The following is a 21,680-nucleotide window of genomic DNA, read 5'->3' as shown; positions in this document are numbered from 1 at the left end:
CCTTCCATATGGAATGGAAAAGCTTGTTGCAATACTGATACTCAGAAAGAATTCCAACCCAGCCACAATTCATCTCATGAGAATTAAACTTGTCACATTTGGGAAAATAAACATGCTTGTCTCCCCTTATCTGCAAGTTGTCCTGAATTCCAGACAGCCTGTACATCGTCAGTTTAATGCTTTAACCAGTGCGATAGTGGTTCTTAAACATTTAAAATAATACTTAATGGACTGGTTATTCAAAAACATTTTTTGTTATTTAAGGGGTGAATTGTATGTGTGTGTCCAACCTACTACTCAGCATACTGATTTAATGTGGTCGTCAGTGATTCACTAATTGGATCCATTTTTGTTTGAAGCAGGTAATGAAAAGTTGTGATTCTCATCTGAATTATTAAAATTTCAAAATGCATTTGTGCACTGGAGCAAATGAGGAGGATAGCATAATAAAGAGATTAACTCAAATGGAAGATGGTGAACATTATAAAATAAGTTGTTCTATGAAGACATCCTATGAATTCTCATTTCCAATGAGAATTGTTCAAAAACAATATTTATTAGCCAGGTTAAAAATCTTACCAAAGTACGTAGTTTAAATCTTTCAGAATATGAAAACTAGACAGAGCTCACTGAATGACATTTGTTCATTTAAGTGGGATCTGGTGAGATCTGGCAAACAATCCCCCAAATAAAACTGGTCATTCACGTCATGGCTATTTGTGGGACATGCTGAGCACAAATTGACTGCTCCATTTGCCTACAAAATACACAGACACTGAACTTCAAAGAAAATCATGTGAAGCGCTTTGAGATGTCTCAACAGCATGAAAGATGATATATCAAATGAAAGGAGTACTATTTTATTATTATCTCTAGTATGGTATCATACCTGCACAGTTATGTTGGTTTACAGCGAGTTGCTGGTGAAAATGGCTTCACATGCACATCATATGCACAAATGTACTAGGGAATGCTCAAATGTGGGGCAGTGGCAGCAATATCTTGCTTTTAAATGAACAAGGTAAATTTGCTAGCATCAGCTGTGTTTCTGATCCCTTCTTTGTGGTGTACAGGTAAGACATATATATTGTGGGAACATGTGTTTAGCATTGTGAATAGAAACACAATTGTGTTTTCAAACAATACAGATGGTGCAGAATTTACTGACATTTTTTTGTTAAACTCACTCACGACCAGGTAACTTCACGCCAGCTTGAAGGGAGGGACATTTTGGCCATAAATCTCTCAGTGACTAGGTTTGATGTCATTCACCTAGTAATTGACAGAAGGTGCCTCCTGAGGTTAAAACCTTGCTTCTGTAATCCACTGTGCAATCCACTGTGCTAGGTTGGAACTGTTGAAACTCGCCAAAAGGGATGACTGGCAGCCTGAGTCTTTAATTTTATGGCTATCGACAGGTGATCAAACATTCATTGATGGCTTGTATTTGTTCTAATGTTTGAACCTATGAACAATTTGCACTTATTTCCCGATTTTCAAATTGGGGGGGATGCCTCAAAGCGCTTCACACAACTGACTGAAAGCCTCATCTTGAAGGGGTGGAGGGAAAGAAACTGGGAAGGGGAAGGTAGAGGAGGCCGAAAGCACGATCAAATAGATGTACTTTAAATGGACATTTGGTTCAGTCTCATTTTGGCCTTTTCATAATATTATGGAGAAAAGAGAAACACGAAACACACCAACTATTTTGTAATGGACAGAGAAAGTGAAATGTTTGGAAATTCAATTTTAAAAGATTTCTCACAAATAGAAAATTGCCCTCATTTTACAAGCTGCATTCATTATGGCATTTAAAGGGTTGAGCCTCTGCAGATTGTCACTTCAGTTGTCAATGGCCATCTGTTGGCTAAGGATAGTATCACATGTGAATGTTAACATGCTGTGAAATTGCAGGAACGCCAACTACAGTACCTACTTCCAGTCAGCACTGGGGAGGTGTAGTTGCTATACACCTGCGACCCAGTTCTAATCATAGCATGAGACAGATTTTCTGGTGCATCTCATTAAACGCAGAGCAGCATAAATTTACTGTGATTACTAAGTGATTCAATTCACAGTACATTTCAATGTGCAACTGTGCCAAAAAAAATCTTCAGTTATATTCAGGTAATCTGAGACATTTCCTGCATGCTGAAAGACTTCAGCCTTAGATAACTATATTTACTGAGGTTAAACTAGTATTTGAATGATATTTCATGCTACTCTTTTCTCTGTTATTGTATGAAAAGACCAAAATGAGACTGCATCAAAAATCCATTTGAAAGGCTTTTTAAAATGTTAATGTTTTTGAATCCTTTTTAGTATTGACAGCAGCTGGTAAACCATTTTAAAAAATATATATTTCACCGATTGCCAATCTGTCTGTAGCTGTGGTTCAACACAAACCTGTGAGGCCCAAATTAAAAAAGAGAGCAACAAGGGAACAATGTGCTGCTTAAGACTGGGTTGAAATGAACATAGTGATGCCAGAACAGTGATAAAATATTACTTTGGATTGATATAGTTTAAGAAAAAATAATGTGTGACCGAACTGTTAAGGAAATGATAAGACGGTGTATCTGTGTTTTATGTATACATTTATATACATAAGGTATACGTTATGAAAATTAACTGCAGAAAAGCAACAGTTTTAATTCTTTTTATGAAAATAAAGCAAATCCCAAAATGATTGACTTTTGGGTGTAATTTTTTACCCTTCTCTTGAATATTTACTGGTCCTTTTCCTGTATAGATTAGGATTGCCAAAGCTTTCATTCTGTCAGTAAAACTCATTGCACCATAAAATAGGCATCATTGGTATCTGGCGCTTCTTTAAATATTATGAATTTTATATTTAATATTTAATTCTACTGCATACTTCATTTTGTACTCCTAAAAGAAGAAGTAACTGTGACATATAGCTTGATGATAAAAGTCACATTTTTTTGAATCAGTGACTCATACATCCCCTTCCAAACTTTGTGCATCCACCAGTCTTAAAACAGCACCTACACATCCTTTCCTTGGTTTGAAAAGAAGAATACTAAAATTGGCTTCAATACAGAAGTGACAGCTTGGATGTTGAGAGGAACATTTGGAAGTCTTAGCACACTATATTATTTTTCATGACTGAAACTCAGCTCAAACCGACAATTCAATCCAAATGGAAGAAAATAAAATGACTCTCAAAGTAACTTGATGAAGCATTCAACTTTTGGTTTGGACCTGATTTTTTTAAATAAAGTAAACTTTCCTGTTTTAATTTAAGTACAAATTATTTTTGATTCATTCTATTTTGTTCTTTCAAATAGAAATATCCCTCTTTTTTAATATGTCTATTGTTGAACTGCATGGGATGCCTCTTTTTGAATTATGATACCCATGTTTGGAAAGCTACAAGAGGCATACATCATGATTTATCCCCTTGTTACACAATTTAAATGTTTACTGGACTTTGATGTTAATGAGTGACAATAAACCATTTAATTGGTATAAAGCCAATGTTAGGCAGTCACGAGGGTATTATTTTAGTAGACTACTTGTGTAGTTCATCCAGCTTTTCATTTAATGTTTGAATAAACTGTGGCTCCAATAGAAATAGAATGATTAGAATCGCTATATCTTATAGGGAAGAAAAGTACATCTCAAAATCCAGAGAGAGCAATTGATTTCAAGGTATTTGTTGAATTTACTTTTGTACAAAAATCTGCTTCATCCAAAGGATTTAGCAAAAAAAAGAATAAAACCGTAATCCTATTCTCACTGAAGCTATCACCTTTTATGTCTTTTAGCTTCTTTTTGAATGTATGACACATTAGCCAGTTACAGCATTAGGAGTCAGTGAGCAATCCAAAGGCTTTCATCTCTCTTCTCAAATCGTATTTGCAACTGACGTCAATGATGGCCTAATTGAATTGCTGTTAAGTGAAACAGGCAGACTGCTGAGTCCTCAGAGAAATGTGTGAGGGAAAAATAAACTTCTACCAGTAGATGGGATTTGAAATAGACACATGAGAACCAACATTTCCCCAGATGTTATTGTATGTGTAGATTCTGAAAAAAAATGTTTTTAATCTTCATTTCAACAGATAATATGAAGTGGATAGAACATTCTTTCCAATGGGATATTCAAAACATAGAAAATGATAATTTTGAACCTTGAGTGATCTATTTACAATCAGCCCAGCATGATACAATGAGGCTTCAATTGTCCAGAATCAGGAAGGTTATTGAAGGATACAAAACTCCACTTTATAATTATAGCTTTGAGTTGAAGCACAGAATGCTTTGTGCAAAACATCCATTGTTGTTTGACTGTGATATATTAGTGTTGACTCTGGACAGCCTGCTTCAAGGATCCTTATGCTCCTCTGTAAATCAATGCTCAGAGTTGTGCTCGAGTCACCCTAGGCACCGAATTTCAGTTTTACTGGAGTGTTACAATGTTAGAGCAGTTCTACAAATAATTACAGTATATTGAAACCAAAATAAATAGCTACACAATGATCATAGAACACACAGCAGCAGTTCAATTTGTAACAGTTGATCTGGAACAGTTATTTATGTTTAGTAAGCATTACAGGGTATGTAACACAAGGAGAAAACAGAAATAATAGTTACAAAGGGTGAGTGTGGAATAGGGGTAAAGGAGGGGTTGTAACAGTGAAAAAGCGAGTGAAATATTCAATAGAAATAATCTCTCCCCTTTACCAGTGCTGACCCCAAACTGGATTGTCAATCTTTGGGAGTGGACTGCCCCATGTCACTATGCAACAAAGCAAGGTCATCCCTTTTATTGTTATCTGTGTTATTCCCCATGGAGCTGCGTCCTGGTGGGTCAGTTAGCTGGCGGAGATAAGCAGCTGTTTTTATTTTGAGGATTCCAACAACAAGTATAAAAGAAGATATTTCCAATATCTAGGACAGCGTAGGGATTTTGTAAACAATTGGTTTAGTTATGTAAATGAGAATCACTTTATATTAAAATGTTCACTATACACTTTATCCTTTAAATTAGAAAACTGGTCCTATTATACTTAAAATATATTAAATTAAAAAATTCTTAGCTTTCTTATGGCTCAATGGTAAATGCCTTGTGGTGTATTACTGACCCATGCAGACCAGAAACATCCCATGCTTGTTCCCTGACCTATGGAATTAGGTAATATTAATCAACGTGGAGGTCTAAAAATTACCTTCAGCATTCCTAGGTTAAGAAAGGGGAAAACTGGTTACTGTTCTTGCTCCTGATTATTATATGGTGATTCCACCTTGTAAGTGTTTGTGTGTGTGTATGTGTGTGGATAGGATTTTGACTTAACTGTGATGTTTCTCTATTGTCCAGTAACAACTAAGGGGTAATTATCTGAAGGTCAGTAGATTTATGGAAAGTTCCATTATAAGGTGCAATTTCACCTTCATCATAAATGCACCCACCTTTGAAAAATCACCACTATACAGTCCAGGCTCAAACACAGAGTAAAGTAACAGAGAACGGCCAGCATCAGTGGACCTGTCAACAAGCATGGAATGGAGTTAGGGAATAAAATTTGAAGTGGACAAAAAATCCTATCAATTTTTAACTTGCCAAGTGTACGGAAAGGCCTTTAGCTATCATGTTCATTGTCTCTGATTTAAATAATTTAATTGAAGAATCTTAAACATTCACAATTTAGGCATCGGCCCATAATAGCATGCTCGTCTGTGCAAAGGTAGCAACCCACTGGTATTAGTCTAAGGTCACGGGTTAACCCTCTTAGGATTAGTAAAGGATCATTTGCTGTAGACACCACAACACGAAAGACCTTAGATACTTATTTTTCGTTCTAATAGACTATAGAACTGGGGTCAGAAAGCATTTCTTTACACAGAGGGTCGTGATGATATCAGTAAAGAATGTTTAAAAGGGAGACAGACAGATACTAGTAAAGTTTTCTGATTCAAAGAATAGAGAAAGTGTATAGAAAACATTTTAATATTCTTATTTACGGAACTAAAACAATTGTTTACAAAACTCCTGTTAAAGATATTGAGGGGAATGACGGAAGGGCAGAGCTTTGAAATTAAAATCTGACCAGATTTTATAAACTGGTGACACAGGTTTAATGAGCTGAATGGCCTCCTCTTGTTCCTATTTCTATATGTTCTTAAATTACACCAAGCCTTAGCCTCTAAAACCATTTTATCTAAAATTTAAGATACCACAGAATTTTTGGAGAATTCTTCAATCTTAATTTGGAATTTGGTTTTTGGCGAGTCTTAAAATGAACTGGCTTCAAAATTAAAACTGAATTTAAGAATTTTTTCACAGTTCTCCTCAACCTTAAATTGTAAAACAAAATGGTTTTATATGCTAAGACTATTTATATGCAGGTTCCTAGTTTTTACTTGAAGTGAGATTTTTTAACTTTATTTGATCAGAAATTCCATAATGTGCAAATAAAGCAGAACACAAGTCTTGCACTCTTAATCATGTGATGTGCAATTCAGAATGCATGAAATACACCAATGCACTGATGCATACTGACAGCAATGGGTTTTACTGTAGAACCTAATCAATTCTATAATTGCAGTAACATGAAATGTCAGCAATATCAATGCTGGAGTGTGTTATATCAAATAGGGCAAAAAGGATAAACTAAGCCAACAACAGAGCTAATCAGTAAGCATATCACCACTCATCTGAAATAACATGAACATTTGTCCTTTTATCGTATCCCATTATCAGGCTCCAGATATACAAGAATTTGTTGTACTGTAACCTGAGTCTCAGCATATTTAAGCAGCGTTTTGTGTCTGGACAGTTGAAGCCATATATTGTTGAATAGCTTTGGAAAGGTTCAGGTTTTTAATTTAAGCCATTGTCTAAAATGTTAATTTGAATCATGGTTCTGTCAGCCAAAATGTAAAACAACCATCAATGTACACAGCTACATAAAGCAACAATACATAAACTCACTCCAGTGGGTCATTCAAACTTAAATATGGCTTATTTCTAAATCTCTTAATGATTCACTCAAACAACGTACAATTCTTTCAGATTTATTAGAAATAAAATTCATTCATTTTTAAAAAATCCAAGCATGAATTCACTCAAATGACTATTTCTAAGGAAACATTTAAATGGCACATAGTTCATTCACCATTCACTTTCAGGCGACCATCACCTAATCTTAATGTAAACCTCAGTGTTTGGTAAAAGGCAACAACATCATAGCATGTGGTAGAAGCTGTCAAAGTATTGGCAAATATTCAACATTTTCTTTAATGATTTAATATACTTCAGGTTGATGAACCCTCCATCTTTTCTTTTAAATTATTTCAGCCCCTTCTTCCTAGTTCAGTTTATTTCAGTCTGTTCCTCCCCGGCTGAGCATTTTAAATATTGGTGTTTCTTTCACAGACATTTTAACAAATAGTTTGACCGAGGATGCATTGATGTATAACAATGAAAAGAAACCAGAGGCATTTCCTATGTAACTATGGGTCATTAATTGCTGACTAGTTTAGTTTAATTTAGTTTAGATTGATGACTGTTGATTAATGGAGCAGGTCATTGGATAAAAGAGTACAAGGTCACTTATGTTCATTGATGTGCACTGGGAATAAACCAAAGCAAGGCATGCTTTTAAGTAAAATAGCTTTCTTTAAAGGAACAGGGTAAACAAAACAAAATTATACTTGGGTGAAACATATTTCATTCCTTTTCAGTGAACCTGGTTCATTTAGACTGAAGGCCGAAATTCTTAAGGTCCTAGACTACAACCTTTATTAAGATTGTAATATTGCAAAATATTGCAAAATTCCTAACTTCAATCAACTTCGAAGCCAGGAAATCTTGGATGAATATTAAGACGGAAGGACTGCTTGCTGTGACTTCTGCTTAAAGATCCTGTGATGTTTTCGGATACATTTCCTGCAAGATAATTTTACAGTTAGCTTTTCAGTGCTTTAAATGAAGCTGATTTGAAAACGTGGACAGTGTTGGTTGGCTCAGATTCTGAATATCATTCACTCACTGGCCGCCCACATCAGCTGATTTTTTTAGGGTCCCACATTAGTCATACTTTCCCCTTTTAAGAGATCAGAGAGATGAGCTGCTGCTAGCTCTCTGACATTGGCACCATGGAATGAAGTACTAAAAGAAATTTCTGTCCTCTCCTTGGATTATTTTTTCACTGAACATTGGCCAGGATTTCAATTTCTCATTCTATGCCACGGTGCATTTGTACCACGTACTGAACAAAATGTTATGTTTTAAACATTCAAACAATGTTAACAGTTACAGAATGAATAACCAATTTATCTGGAGAATTGTTGGCTAGGCTGCCCTGATAAAAATCTCAAATAGTGTTAAGACATCTTTAAAATCAATCTAAGGTATGGACAGATGGAAATTTGGTTTAATGTCACACCTGAAAGTCAGCACCTCTGATAATTCAGCGATCGCCCAGTAGTGCATTAAAGTGTCAACCCAAACTGTGTGCGTGTCTAGACATGAGGCTTGAATGCATGCACTACTTTCTGACCCAGAGGCGAGCGTGCTATCAACTGAGCCAGAGATCAGGAACTCGCCCTGCAGTACATTGTGGGCTTGAAGCCATGTCCTACCACTTCAGCACAGCAGGTTGCAGCTCCAATACACTCTCTTACCATGTGAGCCTGGAACAGCTGTTTTAATTGAAATAGAATTTCATTAAAAAAATCTACTTGGCATGTGACATAGTCACTCTTCAGGCTGTTATAGAATCTGTCAGCTCTGTAGGCAGACTTCAGCACATAAAGTGCAAAATAAACCTAGCCAAACCAATGTTACTGATCCCAGACCCAGTTTTCAGCATTCCACAGTCATAGGACTCTATATAAAACAGTTTATGAAATCAAGTAATCTGCATTACTAGCCAGAGCTCAACTCAACCAACTCAAACTGGTGTGACAGATTGCTTCAATTTAGAAAATGTTTTACATTATCAAAACAACACAGAATTAAAACCTAATTTTATCTTCTTCAGGAATCAGCAGAATGGGACCTCATTGGATGAGAAGCACCACTGGACACTGATACTGACTCTTATCATCCCAACAGCTGCATCCGTGTCTTCAGTGTGTTTGTGAATTCGATAGCATGTGAAATATCTTACTTCCACTTGTGGGTAAACTATTTGCAAAAATGTTGGAGGCACAGATGAGGGAAGGCCGGTCACTTGTGATCAGTCAGCTGAATCCAAAGGAACAATGCATTCTAAGTGCATAATTACACAGCATTTTTTATTGGTCAAGCCTTGAATGAAGCAACTACAATTTTCATGATTGTTTGCATTATACTCATCCTGGCTTAATGGTACCACCTCTGAGTCAGAAGGTTCTGGGTTAAAACCCCATGTCAGGACTTTGAACTCACAGTCCAGGCTACCACTCCAATGCAATGTTGGGAGTGCCCTGCAGTGTTGGAGATTGCTGTTTGCAAATTGGCTGCTGCATTTGCCTAAAAATACACAATCACTACACATTACAGTAAATCCTATACAATGCTTTGAGATATTCCAACATCATGATTTATAGCACTATATTAAATTCTCGGATAATTATTCATACTTCACCTTTTTTTTATAAATACATGATTGTGTAGCCCCTTGGCATGCCTTTCCGACATAATAATAATAATAATCCTTGCATTTGATATAGTGCTTTTCACGTCTTCTAGACGTCTCAAAGCGCTTCACAGAATATGCTGTAAAGTGAATTGACTGTATATTTTTTGGGCAAAAACGTGAAGGGCACTACACAAGTGTAATTTGTTGTTGTAGTGGAGTAGTTATGGTTGCAATGGCATTACAGAGACCACATCTGCTTCTGCTGCTAATAATTATTTTTATTGCAGCAAAAAAAGTAAAAATTCAATATAAACATTTAACATGCTTTGCTGTAGAAGATATGTATAATGGGGTTCATGTTCCATTACATGAAGGCAGCTCCTGTATAGAGGTGTGGTTGATGTTCGCGAAAAACTTCTAGTGTGAAAATATTAACACAGGGAAATTGCGGTTTGTTAGTGTTAGTCCCTGGAGGGTCACAACACTAACGGCAGAACCGTAGCCAATCTCAAGCTATTTCAGATGGAGACTCTGGGGTCTGATTAACAAACATAATGAGGTGATAATCACTTGCTGCTACAGGTCGTTTGTAGATATAACTATATGGATATTCACTGGGAAATGCACAGGACTAATGGATAGAGAAAGGTGGATGTGGAGGACCAGGAGGGCTTAGGGTGGAGTACATCAGTTATGTGGGCATTGCAGAAAATGTGATGGCCATCAGGGAGCTGAAGAGAGGGAACACAGGAGGGTAACTGATAGGAGGCATATTGATAGGGTTGTAAATATGTTAATTTTGTTTAATGTGTGAATGTGAATGATTATTTTTCATCACCAATCTCTAGCCTCAGGCTTTTTTCTATGTTTTAAGTTTATACTTCTTCCATGGATATCTTTATATGTTCTGTGGTCTGCATCGCTAAAAACAAACATGGTTTTCCTTGTTCCAAAGAGGAGTTCGTACATTACTTTTGAAATGACACAATAACAAATTTGCCCCAGGTGGAAAACAGACATTTGCCATGATAGAACAGCCATATCTTCCAAAAAGCAAGCAAATGATCAACAGGAATTCTGCATGGAAATTTGCACATCTTATCTTATTCATGTTTACTATGTAGTGCATGGACGTTTGACCCCAGAGTTCGCTGAATTTGCCACATCTGTTAACATGGGGTAGTGGCAGAGCAGTAGGCAGACTGTTGCTGTTGTTAAAAACTAAGTGAAACCTACAGATGTCCCATTAAGTCAATGTCATTCAAGAACCAAGATCATACATCAGTTTAAAAGCAACTTACTCTGTTTTCTCCATGTACTTCTCTAAATTAAATATACGAGTCCTATATAAACCTTGGTTAACTTGGAAATGTATCATTTGTGTTTGAAGTTCTTCAGTGAATCAGACTTCATCTAATGGCAAACTCTATCATTGTTTAATCAATTTCTCAGAAGCCTACTTGGTTGGGAGCTATGTCCTTGAACTAAATTTGTTTATTAAAAATATTAGTAAATTGCATCAGCACTTTGTGCTGGCAAAACAGGTTTATCAACTCTAATGACAGTTAAGGCTACGGCTGCCTGCTGACACTGATAAAATTAATTATTATTCTAGCAAACTTTATGGTGCAAGGAGATAAAAAAATTAACTAGCTCCATGAAAAGTTATTAAAATATTAAATTATGTGGTTATTGGGCCTGTACGCAAGTATAATTTCTAACACTATTCTCTGGCACTAGCAATTTCAGGAAATACTGGAATGATCAAGACTTTAGAATCTCTGTTGTTTTGGAATATATTCAAAATATTTGTTGTTTTTCGATGCCCTCATTGCAAAGAACACTGATGTAAATTAGATGATTACATTTTGATGCCGTTCTCATCTTTATTATTTCAAAATCATATGATCTTTTCAAAGTCTACATTTTATAGAATACAATACAACCCAATTGCTAAAATACAACAACAAAATTACATTTGTATAGCACCTTTCATGTCGGGAGGACGTCCCAAGGTGCTGGACAGTCAGTGTTTCGGACCCGAGCTAGGGGTTGGGATTGGGGAGGGGAAGCCGGGTGATCAAAGCACGTCGATGAGGAGGGTGTGGTGATGGGTCTTGAAGGAGGCAAGGGAGGGGGTGGGGTGGAGGGACTGCGGGATAGAGTTCCAGAGGGTAGGGGTAGAGTGGCAGAAGGCCTGCCTGCCCATGGTGAGCGGGCTAGGCGGGGTAAGTGAAGCAGGCTGGAGCACGCTGTGCAGAGGGAGCGGGCGGGATGGTAGGGGGTTAGGAGGTCGCAGAGGTAGGGGGGATCAATATCATGGAGGGCTTTGAATGTGAGGACCAGGATCTTGAACTGTATCCTCTGAGTAACAGGAAGCCAGTGGAATTGGGCGAGGATGAGGGTGACATTGAATTTACATCAATTGGATCAAAGGAAGGAGTCATGTGGATGAAGGCAGTGTGCTGGTAGATTAGCAATTATGAATCTTTTCCATTTATCAGGATTTATGCAGGGGACGTGCTTAACAAAATGATTTTCTGCAGTTTTGCAGATTTCATGTGTGGTGTGAAATTGACACGTCTCTCGTATCTTGGATGAAATAAATCCCTGTCATTGCTTTATTCTTTCTGAGTAATTCTATTGTTGATTTTTTACTGTAATGCTTTTAAACCTTTCCTGGGAAAGGTTTTAAACCGTTTAGCAGGTTTTGTAGCGATTTGTATTGTCATTGTACCAGGAAGCACATTCACGAATATCTAGAACTGGACATCTGTATACCACAATGCTTAAAATCTCATATATGCACCAAAATGTATTTGAGTAGTTGTGGAAGAAAATGTTCCGTGATCTACAGTCAGTTCCATTGCTGCTCTACAACTGAGAGTTGGTAATAGCCTGTAACCACTGCTCTTCTCCTAAATGGAGTTTCTATTCCCAGTATAACAGATACATTCTCAATTATCTGCACACACAGAGTGTTAATGAGCATCAGATACTGTTCTTTGTTCATATGTACCACTCAAAGAATAATGGCTACAGCAGTCTGAACCACCTCCTCCCTTTCAGAAGGATGGTTCACTGGTGAGCAACAACAACAACAACAAATTATGTTTGTATAGCACTTTCACATCAGACTAAACATGTATTTGCCAGGGTGGAGAAAGGCCACCAGCAAATTGGGAGCTCCTATTTCTTCTGAAACTAGGACCATTGCTGTGCATGTCGAGGCATGAATATGCTATGTATGGTGTAGTATGCTTCAACCAAGGATATTAACTTTAACAACCACCAGAAGTTTCCCCTCTAGGGTATTATTTTTCCCAGTTACATCAAAAGTCAGTAATTTTGTAGTCTGTAACAACTATTAATTATGACTCACCCAAGTTAACATATATACCATAATGTTGTACTATTCTCTATTATGCATTAGCAATTGCTGTAAACTGCCACTTCTAGGGTACATTATCGTGAGAGAGATATTGCTCAATAATTCCACATTTTGTGCAAATGTATTTGGATTCTTTCTCCTGAATGTGCTGTTCTGTTGCTATCAGTGTTTATATAAAAGATTACAAAATCAGGTCTGATCCAGTTCAGGCTCCGTGACATGAAAGCTCACTGGGGCGAAAGCAAGTGTTGCCCTTTATCTGAAATTTGGCTTCACTTTGATATAAAAATATTTTGATTCTTCTGCAGTCAATGTTAAAAATTAATACTTTTCCAGTTAAATTTTTTTTTCCTGAATGTTTATTGGCTTCAATAACAGGGCTGTTTTCAGAGGCGTTTGTTTATATCTTTTAAAAACGTGGAAAATTATTATACTGTTGCATTCGGTTGACAATTTCCTTAGTCGCCGATTAATTGGTGCAAGAAAAATGAATCAAAATATTATTGTACAAAGACTGTTACAACCAATTGATAGTGCAATACCGCTTGATGTTGAATGTTCTAAGAGCTTTGAGATGCTACCCCACGTGAAGGCCCTATATATATATATTGCTTTTATTAATAGTAATCACTTACTGCAAATTCTGTTACTGTACTACTTCATGCAGATTAAAAAATATATGATTTTTTTGTTTAGAGTCACTAGTTTCATTAAATGGAGTGGTAGCAGACTGCTCTCAGGATGGCTGAAGCAGGGATTAAGTGACTGAAGTAAAATGTATAGAAATGTAACCAAAAATCTACAAAAAAAAAGTATGAGAGAACATTGTTGAACAATTATTGAAGTATAGTGTAAACAGTAACAGATACTTCTGAGTCACTGTATTTAATGTTATCAATGCAAAGGCAGAACAACATGATGTGTGCAAATTATTATGATACATTGAATCAGATAATTTAACTTTATTACCATAATAATCAACATAGATGTTGGTTATGCTGAGTCAATCTTCATGGTTAACATTTCAACGAACTCAAATGTACCCACTCTCAACACAAGGCACTCAGTGACATTGCTAACTTTCTTTAATGTTAATGGACCATGGGACAAATTTACTCCTGTTGGGAAAAATACTGTGCAATTATTAACTGTAGGGAAATCAGTCAATTATATACTGAAGATAAGATTTTTTTCCCCAGTGATGCTTGTAAGGGATAATGGCTACCCCAAACACAGCTGAAAGGAACAATTAAAGTACTTAATTGTCTATTGTCAGGCATTTATCTATCCAGAGAGACTGCAAAAGTACCATTGCGCTGAAATTCCAGGCATCATTACTTGTAGTGCCTTTGGCAAAACCAGCTGCTAATGGGATTTTTCCATTATAATTATGTATCCTCAAAAGTTCTAAGTGTAAGCTTTGAGATGCAAATGTCTGCTGGTATTTCAGTTCAGTATCAATTTATTAAAATGGTGATCAGGGAACAGCCTTCACTGATACATTTGAAGCCCCACCAAATGGATAGCAAGGTTTTAACAGAAGAGTTACTGGCAATCAATTAAACAGGAGTAGGGGTCTCTCACCATAGAGTCATTCCAGTTGAGTTCAGATCCCCAGGTCATGCACAACAATGCAGTGCTCTAGTTAAGATGTACCTGGAATATTGTGTACAGTTCTGCTCACTAAACCACGAGCAAGCTGTCCACAAATTAAAGAAAGTACAGATGATGATTCCTACTGCCAGAGGCATGAACCATGAACAATGATTAGATAAGCTATGGCATTTCAGCCTTGAAAAGATAGAACCTTTTAGAGGTATGTTAGATTTTAAATGGGATATAGAAAGTAAACCCAGAACGATCGGTTTAGGGGCATTATAACTGCACATTGCCAAAGCCACTACATATAGCATCTATTAACTTCTAGTAATGTTAATAGATGGGGAAGTCAAAAGAAATTTCTTTACCCAGAGGGTGGTGGGAATGTGGAACTTACTACCACAAGGAATAGTTGAGGTGAATAGCAGAGATGGATTTAAGAGGAAGCTAGATAGGTAATTGAGGGAGCAAGAAATAGAAGGTTATGCTGATAAGTTTAGTTGAGGAAGGGCAGAAGGAGACTCCTGTGGAGCATAAATACTGGCATAGACAAGTTAGGATGACTGGCCTGTTTCTGTGCTGTTCATTCTGTGTAATTTTACGTAATGATATTTTTCATCCATATTTGGTTGCACTTTATCTCTGGCATTAGCTGGTTGGAATATATTTTTGCTGGTATCCAAGTATTTTACTGTTCAAAAATGTTTTTTTTTACTTTCCATGCAATGCTTTTCTTTGAATAATTTAAAGTTTCCTTTCTTCACCAAATATAAATTAAAATTCAACTGCTGGTACAATTGAAAGTATTTATTTGTCCTGGCTCATTCCTTCAGGACAGCTGGGTAACATATGAGTAATGATAGTTTTGGCATCATGCAATACCTGCATGGGCAATGAATTTACTTCTAGTAACTAAGTGCATTCCTTGTTATTCATTATGGATTAGTTTTAAGTTCCACTTGACTCGCTGCCCAGAGTCACCAGCCCAATGTAAATGAGCAGCTTCCATGTCTAAGGAACACAATCATGTCTACTTGAAAGCCCAATGCTTGATGTTGGCTGAATGACATGCACCTCAAATAGTTTTTTGTATTTACATGAAAAATGTGCAATTTTTGCTTGGCCGAGTTCAAACTAAGCAAAGCTGGGATTTAAGGTTGGCCTACTCAGCACTGATGTACTATAAAACAGCTGCAATAGCATTTTCTCAGCCAAATTTCAGGAAGGGTAAATGCTGCTTCAGTTTCTGGAGCACTGATGTACAAACGCCCAGAATAAGAAAACTAACCTGACCTCATTAGGATGCAGTACTCTCCAAACACATGAATTACTTGACTCTGAGCGGGAATCAGTTCATCAGGTTTTCCTGGCTCAGCAGACAAAATCATTAGTAATAAATGTTAGAAATTACATAAGGATTTAAAATCGGTAGCTTTTATTATTGTAGCCTTACCAACAGCAATGAAGGTGAAATCAACCTTCAGTGTTTACTGACTGGCACATTATTTTGAAGGAGGACCACGGAACTTCGTCAACTGTAACTGTGTCCAACAGATCACAGCATTCGTGAAGACAATCATTAACCTATGTGTTTCTATAGATATTCTCAGCCACAACAATACAAAGGCACAATGTAAAGTAACACACTTTAAAACCATTGTTGGATTGCTTACCATCTTGAGAGCATGTTCCTTAATGAGATCACATATTCCTATCGAGAAACATACTGTTCAACTAAATGTGATGCCAAGAATATCGGCACTTTAGTTTGTTGACTATTCCTAACTTTTCATCCTGGCTCACTACTCCCTTTCAAGAAAGTTGAAGATAAATTACGTTGTTCAGTGTTGAATGTTAAGTGAAATGAGAAAGCATGGATTAAGTAAAGGTCATTCAAGCCTTCTGCTGCACAAAGCACATCCAATCTGCCCTATCGTGTCTCTACCTAGTTATTAGCTACCAAATGCTGGAACAGTATTTCCTTTCTTCCTGCAATCCTGAGAATTCTTTTAGGACTCTATTATGAATTACCAATATGCCTAAATATTTGATTTATAGAGTCCCAAGTATTGATCTTTCCTCTAGTTGTTGAATTTACAACTCCTCAATCTAGCCTAATGTTTGTGTGCTGATGATGGTAGCTTAAATGACATTGGTTGTTACAAACTTTGATTTCCACACCAGACATGATCATTTCAAGGATGTGTGATTTATTGTATTGTGTTGCCTTGTCCAGAGTACAGAGAAAAGAAAGTGAATGTATGGGGATACATTCATGAATGTGAATACAACACAGTAAAACATATAAAACACAAGTATATTGTGGTCATATGTATTTGTTATGTTTTACAAGTTAAGCAATTCAGAGTTGTGGCTGAATATAATGTATTGATTGGCACACATATGTATTACATATTACCACTCCATGTTTAAATAATTCACTTTCATTGCAAAATAAACTGCAATACACTCATCACTATGTTGTATAATAAAAATAATTTGAGTAGATATGAACAGTAATTGAAAGATATAAAATATTACTAATTTGCTACTCTAACCCAAAAATTCAACCACCAGTACTTTTATCAATAAGCATTTCTGCTTTTTAAAGTTATTTATCCTGATAGGTTTAAACTAGGGTGGTATCATTCAGAAAACTCCAGTGTCCTACTTATCTACTGGTGTTGGTTTCAGATTAGGGAGTAGTAGTGGTACAGTGTCATCTAGTGGTGACAACACCTTCAAGCAACTTTAGCTACAAAAATATCTCTTATTTCTGAGTGCCAAGGATAAAATCCAGTGTCTGTTCTTTTCAACACAAGAAAAGGATTTAAAAGTTACATGATTCTTTTATTTTTACTTTCTTATTTGAGGTGAATGTGACCAGCTAATGTGAAAGCTGCTGGCAAATTCATTGTAATTTTAAAGATATTTAAAAGACACTGCTTTAAAGATATTTAAATTGCAAAAGAATGAGGCCATTGATTATGGAAGGCTTCAAAATAATCTTTCTTATGGTTGAGGACACAATTAATGAGCTTCATCTTGACATACATCATTCAGATATTTTGATCAGAAGTATTTTTTGAGGGGGGGTGGGTATTTCTGGATGACTATTATATATTTTGGATTTTACTATTTCCTTTTATTTCTATTTTAATCTTTCACATTATTTTCTATTTTTCTTGGGTCTGTTTTCTTTATCTGCCTTTTGTTTGCACTTTCAGGGCAATACTTGTTAATGCTTAATTGCCAAAGAATGGTTAACGTTGGTTGAGTTTCTGACAGATATTCTTTGCTGATCCAGACATTGAAATGGCAAGTTTCCAATTTAGAACCAGTGACATTTTTGACCTCAGGTATTTACCTAGTTTTAGATTTAACTGATTGACTGGCTGAGCTGAACTTTAGTCCCATTATGTAATTCAACCCACTTCCTTCCTGTTTTAGACAATGTAAATCACAGGCTATAAATTTTCACAGCAGCTACCATCATACTTTGGTCCCTAAGAATTTAGAAAAAAATGAGCAGTCAGGCATAAAATTCATTAACTCTAGATTCACTTTGTTTTAATTGTTTTGTTTGTTTTGTTTATTCACTTTGACTCTTTAGGCCCTGTGCCACATGCCATTCCCTGACTGAGTAGAATGACATGAAAACTCGACCACTAGGAGATGCATGAGATGCATGCATGGGCAGACTCTTCAGTTACTGACAGTTTTGGTCGGTAATTATGGGGATCTGAATCTGCAGTCAATTGTTCTGCGATGCAGTGGTTTCTTACATCAACCGTTTGAGACATTGACTGCACTACATACCTGGAGTAAAAGAGGGTTGGTTATGCATTTCAGCCCCAAATGGGAACTTTGAACTCACAATCTGGCTGACTCTCCAGTGCAGAGTTATGGAAGCGCCGCATTGTTGGAAGTGCTATCCTCTGGATGAGGGGTTAAAACAAGGTCCCGTCTACCTGTTCAGGTGGACATTACAGATCCCGATCCTTTATTTAAAAAAAGAGAAGGGAGTTTGCCCCCCAAAAAAGCTTATCAATTACTTCATGGCTGTTTGTGGGACATTACTGTTAATAATAATAATAATAATCCTTGCATTTGATATAGTGCCCTATCACATTTTTGAGACCTCTCAAAGTGCTTTGCAGAACTACTGTGAAGTGAATTGTATATTTTGTGGGTGAAATGCAGCAGCCAATTGTGCACAGCAGTGTCCCACAAACAGTCCAGGCTGTTTGTGGGACATTATACTTTGCAGTAAATCCTATGAAGCTCTTGTAGATGTCCTTCTAACATGAAAGGCGCTATATCAAATGGAAGGATAATTATTTGTTATTAACAGCCATGTAATTAACAAAAGCACTGAAGCTGGGAGTGTAAACTAACCCCAAAAAATGGTGAGTGTGAGAGACTGAGTGAGAGTGGCTTGGAGTTGATAGGAAATGGCAGCAGCTGGGGCTTACTAAAGTAGATGGATTACCTTCCCCGGATAAATCCAGGTATGCAGAATTGTAATCTTATAACCCTATTTAAACACTTGTCTATTATTTTATTTGTTTGAGTTTGGCAGCATTGGTATGATCACCGTGACAGAAATGACAAGTTTGTGGCCAGAGATTTACACCACCACAGTCCAATAGAAAAGGATTGGGCTACAGTAAGTAGGATTAGGTATAATCAATCAGTCAAGTCTACAACTGTACAAATAAATAGAATTTTCTTTTATTATTTTAAAATGAAATATCTTTAAAACTACAAGGATTGTTTCAACAGTGAGTGATTTCAGTGAGTGCTCCTAGCAGACAAAATATAAACTATAGAGTTGTGTGACCAACTACAGCAGAACTGCAGAGTTTCTGTGAACAGACAGAGTCCCATTATGGTGTGCATGCAATGTGGGCAATGGCAGTAAAGTTTATTTGTTAGTCTGTTGCTATTTTTAGCCTAATTTTTTTCATATAGAAAACTAAAATGTCAATAAACACTAATCCCATTAAAGTCTCACTTTTCAAGAAAACTGTGATAATAAGAATGTCAAACTACAGATTATATTATTTTATCTGCATTGGTATACCAAATTGCATGGTTTAGATATAAGTAAATGGAAATAGAAGCAGAAATTTGACTTGACTTAAACTCACTTTGTTTTATTGAGAAAAGTTTAGGCTTGAATGAATTGAAAGAGGCTGTATATTTTAGTCAAAATATTCCATACTGTGCTGAGAGATTTTAAATGGGATTGAGAAAGCAAATTCACAATAATCACAAAATCATAAGGTTAGTTTGGATGCAGAAGCCAACTTGGCCCATTTTATCTCATCCCACCGTCCTCTCATCAAGCTGCTTTTTAAATGAATCAGGTGTCCTGGCCTCAACTATCCTTCCTGGCAAACTATTCCAGTCATTAATTATGCCCTACATCAAGAAAAAACTTCCTGGTATTTGTCCTGAAATTGCCCTTTGCAACGCTAAACATATGTCCTCTTGTTCTACTGTCTTGATGCATACTAATGTTTGTTAGTGCTTGCTTTTTAATTCCATTAAAAATATTATATTAATAATCCTTGCATTTGATATTAGCACCTTATCATGTCTCCGAGACGTTTCAAGGCACTTCACAGAAAAGGTATATTTTATACACCTCTATAACATTCTCTCTGAATTGTCTTCACTCAAGATTGAAACTTAATATTTTCAAATGCACTGAGACAACAGAACAAGAGGACACAGGTTTAGGGTTCCAAAGGACAATTTCCGAACAGATACCAGGAAGAATTTCTTTACCTAAAGGGTATTTAACAACCAGAACAGATAACAAGGAATTGTGTTTCAGGCCAGGTAGCCTGAAATTGGATTAATTTAAAAGGTAGCTTGATACTGTGACTGGAAGGTGGGTCTTTTGGAAGGATGAGATCAAATGGCCTTAAGGGCCTTCTTCATCCAAGTTTCTCTTGTCATCTTGAGAAATAATGGGACTGTTTATGGCACATGCCTGTCTCACATTTCAGATTTCTAACATCTCACTGTTGACATTGTCCCATAACACTATTAAAATATCCTAATATCTAATAGCAATATTTTCCACTAAATCTTTACAATGGCAACAAAATAAAAAAGTGTAAACCTGCACTTAAAAAAAGGAAAAATATGCTGGGATGTTTATAAAGATATTGTGAAAAAAATCTGTGTTTTTAGCAAATAGGAGAGTGTTTTAGACCCTAGTGGGTGATATTCTGTTTTGCTATGTGTAGTTTACAAATAGATTTGCCTATCATCAAAGTCCCCACATTTAGCATCAGGGGAAAAATCAAACCTCTATGTGCTTGAATATACAAATTTGTGTTATATAGTTTTACATGACATTTATTTAATTCCACACATCACTAATAAATCTTGCACAGCAGAGTTTTGCATCAAATGTATCAACAAAAATGCCCCATATTAAATTGATTTTCTCCCATGGGTTGATACAGCAGGTGGTGATCTGTTTTTATCTCTTCACTACTTCAAGGCTGCTCTCTAGGAAATGGGTGAGAGGCAATTGTACTTCCCATTTCCCTTCTCCCCTGATGAGGAAGCAGCTGTTCACTACGTCCCTCCACTGTGATATCACTGACACATGTAATTTAGAGTGTGACAATCACAATCTCCAATCTTCCGTGCCCCTTAACAACAACAAACAACAAATTACATTTGTACAGCGTCTTTCATATCAGGAAGACATCCCAAGGCGTTAGACAGTCAGGGATTTGGACCCGAGTAGAGGTTTGGGGTCGAGGGCAGGGATAGCAAGGGGTAGGAGAGTGGCCAAATGTGGGGTCGAGGAGGAGGGTCTTGAGACATGTTTTGAAGGAGGCAAGGGAGGGAGCAAGACAGAGGGAATGGGGGATGGAGTTCCAAAGGGTGGGAGCAGAGGAACTGACGGCCCGACTGCTGATGGTGGTGTGGGCCAGACAGGGGGATGTGGAGCAGGCTGGAGTCTGCTGAGTAGAGGGAGTGGATAGGTTGATAGGGGGTCAGCAGGTCACAGAGGTAGGAAGGAGCAAGGCTGTGGAGGGCTTCAAAGTCACTTCAAAGTAGACTTT

The sequence above is a fragment of the Callorhinchus milii genome, unplaced genomic scaffold (genome assembly GCF_018977255.1).
Source record: "Callorhinchus milii isolate IMCB2004 unplaced genomic scaffold, IMCB_Cmil_1.0 Scaffold7, whole genome shotgun sequence".
Taxonomy (NCBI): domain Eukaryota; kingdom Metazoa; phylum Chordata; class Chondrichthyes; order Chimaeriformes; family Callorhinchidae; genus Callorhinchus; species Callorhinchus milii.
This window is presented reverse-complemented; position numbering follows the sequence as displayed.